This window comes from Myxine glutinosa, chromosome 1, assembly GCF_964187855.1.
Source record: "Myxine glutinosa chromosome 1, kmMyxGlut1.1, whole genome shotgun sequence".
Taxonomy (NCBI): Eukaryota; Metazoa; Chordata; class Myxini; order Myxiniformes; family Myxinidae; genus Myxine; species Myxine glutinosa.
The window spans coordinates 50,921,965-50,930,386 of NC_136261.1; the positions used below are offsets into that span (position 1 = coordinate 50,921,965).

The 8,422-nt window shown below is 46.6% G+C and overlaps 1 long non-coding RNA gene across 1 annotated transcript in view; it reads right to left on the minus strand.

Annotated features, from left to right (window-relative positions):
- LOC144890652 (uncharacterized) overlaps positions 1-5,696 on the minus strand; it is a 53,621-nt gene extending 47,925 nt beyond the window's left edge. The window contains exon 1 of the long non-coding RNA XR_013622350.1: positions 5,564-5,696. This is a non-coding gene — a long non-coding RNA (uncharacterized LOC144890652). The remainder of the gene's footprint in view (positions 1-5,563) is intronic.
- Positions 5,697-8,422: the final 2,726 nt, after the last annotated feature.

Here is an 8,422-nt window from a genome sequence, read left to right on the forward strand (position 1 = left end):
CACTCAAAATCCACGTTACACACACACACCAGGTTAACGTCTGGATGCGGTGAAATGGTTGAAGCGAGGTGAAAAAGCTGGAGTGAGGCGAAGTCAGGCGCGAGGCAAAATGGCCAACGGTCCGTTCTCGAGATGTAACGGCACTCCAATGATTCTCTTCGGAATCAACCGCAAAACCTGTCAGGCAGGTTTATCTGTCACAGCGATAATAACTCTGTCGCAGGAATCCCTTTCCCAGGAAACCCCAAAGTTCGCTAATGATCCCCGTTCGCCAGCGTTTGCTCAAAACCTCAACGCAGCTCGGCTCCTTCTCCGACCTCACTCGCTCTGCCTCCTTTTCTCTTCTTCTTCATCAGGTTCCCGATCCGGTTTCCGGTTTCTTTTTAAAACATTAACTTTTTTACCTTTTGAAAACAGTTATCTCGATTTCACCTAAACGATAACAATAATAGTACAAATAATATATGAATGATCGTTTTAAGGCCATTTTACCCGCTAGACTGGGGGTTAGCCTTGCGGCCCCATGACAATCATGGTTCCCTGTTTGAGGCAATGTTTTTATGGCCGGATGCCCTTCCTGACGCCAACCTTTAGTCGCCTCTTACGATGTGCAGGGATATGGTGTACCTATTCTAAACCGGGGTACACACCGGGATCATTCATCCCAGCAAGCTGGTACTCAATTTGCCGACCTCGGAAGGATGACAGGCTGAGTCAACCCCCCTGGTGTTAATTTAGTGATGACCGGGATTCGAACCCAGGATCCGAGGATCCCAAGCCGGCACCCTAACCGCTAAGCCAACACCAGGCTGATAACAATAATAATTCTAATAATAACATTCTAATAATAATAACAACAAAAAATAATAATGAATTCTCATCCACTGTAAACATTTTTTTTTGGTTGCATGTACTATGATAACAATAATAGTACATGCAACCAAAAATGTTTACAGTGGATGAGAACCACAACAACGGAAGTGACGAATCCGTAACACATGTCATCCATGTTTGCCCCATATTCATGACAAATAAACCTTAAAATAAACCTTGGACTTCCGCTTCCGGTCTTGCGGGCGAGGTTTCGTTTATTCGCAGCTGTCCACGCTCTCCATCGAAATCGAAGTTAAGTAATTGTTCCCATTTGTAATTTCGTTATAACTGTATTTATTTTATGGTGTGTGTACGTATTGTGTGTCCGGAGGAAGATTCTCGGTGTAAATCTTTCATACCTGTATAGAAAATTGTGTTAATTAGTGTTGTGTCTTTTGAGGACTTGTACAGTGTCCAACCTTGAGGCTTTGTTTTTCTCTCAGCGGTCCGTCGTTTGTGCTCCAATAACTTTCGTTCTCTGTTTTTCCCAGTCTTTTCACCCCATAGCCTACTTCCTTGTTTAAAATCTCAACTCTGGAAAAAAAAAAAAAAAAAAAAAAAAAAAAACATTTCCTTCTCTGTTCTTATTCGTTGATCTTATTCGTTTATTCGTTCTTATTCGTTCGTTCTTCGACCACGTGTTTCTCCCCCATTTCGCCAGATAGTTTTCACTGTTAAACTTTAAAATGTTTAAACCTTCCCCTCAAGTTCTGTATTCTGTCATATATTACAACACCTATTTTTTCCTCTTCTTTAAAAGGTTGCTTTCGACTTGCTCACCAAATCTATTCATCCCAAAAAAAATTCCATCTCTTACAGTGCCTCTTTTCTACATTCCCTAAACTCTCCTGCACTCCATCCTCCCTCCAGCGTCCTTAAACGTATTTTTGACTCGAGGGTCACAAGTAACTCATTTTGCAATAAATGCTCGTTTCCCATTAATCGTACACTTTCTAAAATCCAATCTCACCCCTCCCCTCCAATTCTTCCCCATCACCCCTCCCCTCCAAATCTTCCCCATCACCCATCCCTATCGAATCTTCCCCCTCCCCTCCAAATCCTCCCCATCACCCATCCCTTTCAAATCTCCCCCCTTGCCCCTTCCCTCCTAAACTCCCCCTTAACCCCTCTCCTCATAAACTCCCCCCTCCACTTCAAATCTCCCCACCCTCATTTATTCTCCATTTCCCCCCTCTCACCCCTCCTCCTCAAAGCGTCCTCCCCGCTTCTTCCCCCTTCCAACTCTCACCTCCATCTCCCCCAACTTTCTGCCTCACTCTTCCCCCTCCTCAAATAACACCTCATTGTGCCTCACCCAATCACTATCAAACCTTTTGTCCGCCCCATTCTTCCCTTTCTCCGAGCTATTCTGAAATCTCTGACACACCTTCAACAGCTCTCCCTACCTCTTCCACCTCTTCCACATCTTACCCTACCCCACCTCCCCCCTGTTCTGTATCCGATGCTCCCCCTTCCTCTTCATTAACGGTATGGACCTCAAACATCTGGGGCCTTCATTCAAACCTAACTGATCTCTCCATACAGGATGCTTCTGACGAACCAGACATGATCTGCTTAACAGAAACTTTCCTTCTTCATGATGTCTTTGATTCCTTAGTATCTCTCCCGGGTTACTCCCTCCTCCGGTATGATAGACCTGAGCCTCATCCTGGAGGTGGGGTTATCTTTAACAAAAGCTCTCTTCCTCACTCGCCCTGCACTGCACTCTCTCCACCTCACCCCCAGGAATACCTCTGGCTATGGCTTCCCCTTCGCTCCCACCTCTTGCTCATGTGTGTTGTACCGTCCACCAAACAGTGATGACTCCATCTACATCTCGCTGTCTGATAATATGGACCAACTTCTATCTACTCATCCCAACTCTCTCTTCCTCATATGTGGTGATTTCAATTGTCACCATGCCAGTGGGCTGGGTGTGGGTACCTCTCTCACCAGCCATGGCTCCTCAGCAAAGGAATTCTGCGACTCACTGGGATTGAAACAATCTGTCAATTTCCCGACCCGGATCTCAGTCAACGGAGCATCCTCTCTTCTGGACTTGGTTATGACTAACTTCACTGAAAATGTCTGCTGCTCTTCTTCTGCTCCAATCGGCTCATCTGATCATGTGCTTGTTAAAGTGGACATCTCTCTTACCATTCTCAGGGAGCCTGCTCAGCGTCGACGAGTCTGGCATTTCACTCAGGCCAACTGACACGGTCTTCAAGCAGCCATCAATCATCAGGACTGGTCTCCCATCTCTACCACCTCTGACATCAACTCATCCTGGGAATTCTTCCAAAGTAAATTGCTCTCTCATGCACAGATTTATCCCATCTCGTCTTCAGTTGTCATACCCTTCCTCCCGTCCATGGTACACGGAATCTTGTGGTGAGGCTGTTGCCCAGAAACAACTTGCCTTCGTCTCCTGGAAAGCAAATCCAAAGGAAGGAAATCTCATTTCTTTTCACAAAGCCCGAAACAAGTGTGTGTCCACCCTCAGGAGAGCCAGGAAACACTATCTCTCCGTTCTCAAGACCGAACTCTCTTATCTGTCTCCCTCTTCCAAATCCTGGTGGCGTCTCGTCAAATCTGTTTCTGGTGTTTGTTCCCCCTCCATCCCCTCCCTTACCTCAAATGGCGACACAGCTGACTCCGCACGTGAAAAAGCTGAATGCCTCAACTCTGTGTTTGCGTCTAAATCTTGTGTCCCAAACCCATCCCTCTCTGTACCCACCGTACCCAGTCGTACCCAGCTGCTCCTGGACTCTGTGTCCTTTCCTCCTGACAAGGTGGAAAAGGTCACTGGTTTCAGACCAGGTCACTCTACTCTGGACATGCTGCTTCTGCTGTCTCAACAATGGATGGAGGTCCTCAATGCCAAACAGGAAATTAGAGCTGTCTCCCTCGACATATCACATGCCTTCGATACGGTCTGGCACCCCGCTCTGCTCACCAAACTCTCCTCCTTTGGTATCCATGGAAATCTCCACGCATGGCTGGTGGATTTCCTCTCTAGTCGTAGTCAACGTGTGACCCTGAATGGGTTTCTCTCATCTCCTCTTCCTGTTCAGGCTGGAGTTCCCCAAGGCAGTGTTCTGGGCCTTGTGCTTTTTCTGGTCTTCATCAATGATCTCTCTGACTCTCTTGAAAATCCTCTCTATCTCTTTGCTGATGGCTCCACTCTCTGCCGCTCCATTCCTCATCCCTCAGATCGGCAGTCTGCAGCCTCCTCACTCTCTGTAGACCTGGACAAAATCACAGACTGGGCAAACAAGTGGAACATGTCTTTCAATCCTGACAAATCTCACACTCTTACGATGTCTCTCCGAAAAGACCGACTGGACAACCCTCCCATCTACTTTCTGAATAATCCTCTCCAAGAAGTTCTGTCACTCAAGCTTTTGGGTCTCACTATCTGCAATGATCTTTCCTGGGAAAACCACATTTCCAAGCTGGCCTCCAAAGCCAGTCGCCGACTGGGCATCCTCCGTCGTGCGAAGTCCTTCCTTGGCACACCTGAGCTCCTCACCACATACAAGGCTTTCATCTGCAGCTCAATGGAGTACTGCTCTCCCCTCTGGGCTGGTGCTCCTGCCTCACACCTAGCTCGTCTTCACGCTGTTGAAACCAAAGCATTCAGAATCATTGGAATCTCCCGCGATGACGCTATCTCCAAGGGCCTTTCACTTACTCACCGCAGGCAGGTTCGTGGTCTTTCCGTCTTCTACCAACTCCTCTCCGGCCTAGCCCCCCCAGCCCTGTCTGTGCTGTCCCCCAAATATTCCTACAGGTCGCACAAGATCTGCCTGCAACCCTCTTATGGTTAAACTGCCAAAATCAAGACTCTCTGCTCACCTTCACTCCTTCATTCCTCTTTTCTCCCGCCCCTGGAACAAACTCCCTCACTCTCTTCAATCCCACTCCTCCCTCCAGGTCTTTAAAACTGCTGTTCACCACCATCTCTTATCTTCCCCAATCCAAAACCTTGATCTTTTCTACCCCAGCTAATTTCACCCCAAATCCACTTTTTTGAAATACCAACTGCTTTCCTGGAAGTCCTTGGTGTCCTTGCGTTTTATACCTATCCTGCCTCCCCCCAAGCCCTCTCCCTCCCACACATCTCCCGATGTCCCTGCTCTCAAATGTTGTGTTTCTGTGCTTCCTCCCCTTTTCTCCCCATCTTGTCTGCCACTCCGCTTTTTATACACTTTGTTTGCTTGTTTGTTTGATTTGTTTGTTTACTAAATGTTAGCTCTTTCACGAGCCTCGATTCTGTATGCAAAAAAAAAAAAAAAAAAAAAAGGAAGAAATGTCTTCAAGGCAAATGTCTTCAAGGCCTCCCGTGCGTGTGCCATCACTTTCAGTTCATTTGGATGAACCAAGGGAATGTATAGGGTACTTGGGCAAATGGGAAGTTGGTTAGTGGATTTGGGGGAGGGAGGAAATAAACTTGAGGTGATAGGATCAAATAAAAGGGAGAGGAGGATGGACGAGGAATCTTCACTGCAACGCAAACGAAACTTTATAACACAGAGTCACAAACTATCCAGCTGGAGACAAAATGGAATCGTTTTCCCCACAAACTGGGAACAACTTTTCTGTCACCATAAAAAATGTGACTGACACAGAAATTAATCAAATGACATTTCGAAGCCTAATACAGCACTTCCTGCAAGATGACACAAACCTGGATCAACAAGAGGAGAAGTGCTGCTGGATTCTTGTTGATGCATCGTTTGACTCTTCAATCGGAACAGATGATTTCCAAACGTTTTGAGGCACATCCTTTTGGAAATTAGCTGCTTCTTCCCGATCACATTTACCTGCACACAACTCGACATTTAACCCAATGCTGCACAAAGAAGGTGGACATGCAAACTGCAGTTATTGTTCCCTGTCGCACCGCGGAGCGAAAGGGGGACTATGGTTTTCCCCTCCGTCCATGTGTGCGTCCGTCCGTCCATGCGTGCATGCATAAGTGAAGGACCGAATTCTAATTTGGTGTGTGGGTGCAACTAGGCATATGGAAGAACCCTATTGAAAATTAGGCCGCCACGTCAAAATCCAAGATGGCCGCCGCCATGTATGTCTGATGCCATTTTTGTCTGAACCGTGTGAGCGGAATATCTTGAAAATAAGCGAAGTACCAACTTCTAATCTGGTGTGTCGGTGTATCTTGGCATAAGGAAGAACGTCAAATAACTTTGCACAAAAAAGGTGCAAAAACAGATCCTAGCAACTACAGACCAATCAGCCTTCTCCCAATTATCAGCAAAGTCATGGAATCCATCATTGCTTTGGATATGAAATCTTTCCTCTTCTCCAATGGCTTGATCTCTGATCATCAATTTGGTTTCAGACCAGGTCACTCTACTCTGGACATGCTGCTTCTGCTGTCTCAACAATGGATGGAGGTCCTCAATGCCAAACAGGAAATTAGAGCTGTCTCCCTCGACATATCACGTGCCTTCGACACGGTCTGGCACCCCGCTCTGCTCACCAAACTCTCCTCCTTTGGTATCCATGGAAATCTCCACGCATGGCTGGCGGACTTCCTCTCTAGTCGTCGTCAACGTGTGGCCCTGAATGGGTTTCTCTCATCTCCTCTTCCTGTTGAGGCTGGAGTTCCCCAAGGCAGTGTTCTGGGCCCCGTGCTTTTTCTGTTCTTCATCAATGATCTCTCTGACTCTCTCGAAAATCCTCTCTATCTCTTTGCTGATGACTCCACTCTCTGCCGCTCCATTCCTCTTCCCTCAGACCGGCAGTCTGCTGCCTCCTCACTCTCTGAAGACCTGGACAAAATCACAGACTGGTCAAACAAGTGGAACATGTCTTTCAATCCTGACAAATCTCACACTCTTACTATGTCTCTCCGAAAAGATCGACTGGACAACCCTCCCATCTACTTTCTCAACAATCCTCTCCAAGAAGTTCTGTCGCTCAAGATTTTGGGTCTCACTATCTGCCATGATCTTTCTTGGGAAAACCACATTTCCAAGCTGGCCTCCAAAGCCAGTCGCCGACTGGGCATCCTCCGTCGTGCGAAGTCCTTCCTCGGCACACCTGAGCTCCTCACCACATACAAGGCTTTCATCCGCAGCTCAATGGAATACTGTTCTCCCCTATGGGCCGGTGCTCCTGCCTCACACCTAGCTCGGCTTCACGCTGTTGAAACCAAAGCTTTCAGAATTATTGGAATCTCCCGCGATGAAGCTATCTCTGAGGGCCTTTCACTCACTCACCGCAGGCAGGTAGGTGGTCTTTCTGTCTTCTACAGACTCCTCTCCGGCCTTGCACCCCCAGCTCTCTCTGTGCTCTGTCCCCCAAATATTCCTACAGGTCGCACAAGATCTGCCAGCAACCCTCTGATGGTTAAACTGCCGAAATCTCGGCTCTCCGCTCACCTTCACTCTTTCATTCCTCTTTTCTCCCGCCTCTGGAACAAACTCCCTCACTCCCTTCAATCCCACTCCTCCCTCCAGGTCTTTAAAACAGCTGTTCACCACCATCTCTTATCTTCCCCCATCCAAAACCTTGATCTTTCTACCCCCGCTAATTCACCCCAGATCCACCTTGTTTGAAATTCCAACTTCTTTCCTGGAAGTCCTGGCAGTGTCCATATGTTTTATACCTCTCCCACCGCCCCCTTCCCATGCCCCCCCCCCCCCAAAGCCCTCGCCCTCTCTCAGATCTCTCGATGTCTCCATGTCTCTCGGTCCCTGCTCTCAAATGTTGTGTTTGTGTCCTTCCCCCTCTCTCCCCATCTTGTCTACCGCTCCCGATGTTATATGTTTTATGTGTCGGTTTGTCTTTCTGTGTGATTAATGTTCGCTCTTTCACGAGCCTCGATCTTGTATACCACAAAAAAAAAAAAAAAAAAAAAAAAACGCTTTTGAAAATTGGGTCGCCACGTCAAAATCCAAGATGGCCACCACCATATATATGTCTGAAACTTGAGCGAAATATCTTTAAAAAATAAACGAACTACTAACTTCTAATCTGGTGTGTGGGTGTATCTACGCATGAGGAAGAACGCTATTGAAAATTGGGTCGCCAGGTCAAAATCCAAGATGGCCGCCACCATATATATGTCTGAACCTTGCGAGCAAAATATATTGAAAAATAAACTAACTACGAACTTCTAATCTGGTGTGTGGGTGTATCTACGCATAAGGGAGAACGCTATTGAAAATTGGGTCGCCACGTCAAAATCCAAAATGGCCGCTTTGCGTCTTCCACTTTGTCAACTCACATCACTTCACCGACGGGGGACCGAGGCGTAACGCTTGTTGAAGTTTAGTTTACAACACAGAGCTTGATTTAGGTTCAAATAAAAATTTGAGAATTGAATATTTACTACCCTTTTGAATACAGAAGTTGTTGAAGGAGAAAAAACAATTTTCACATTTTGTAAGTTTATCCAGCAATGGGTTACAGTTTGTTTTTGAAAGAAAATTTGACAAAGAAATCGTTCAGATTGGTCAATCAAGAATTTCCATGATACGACTAATTATATATTTTCCATGATATAAAACATGGGGAAAAC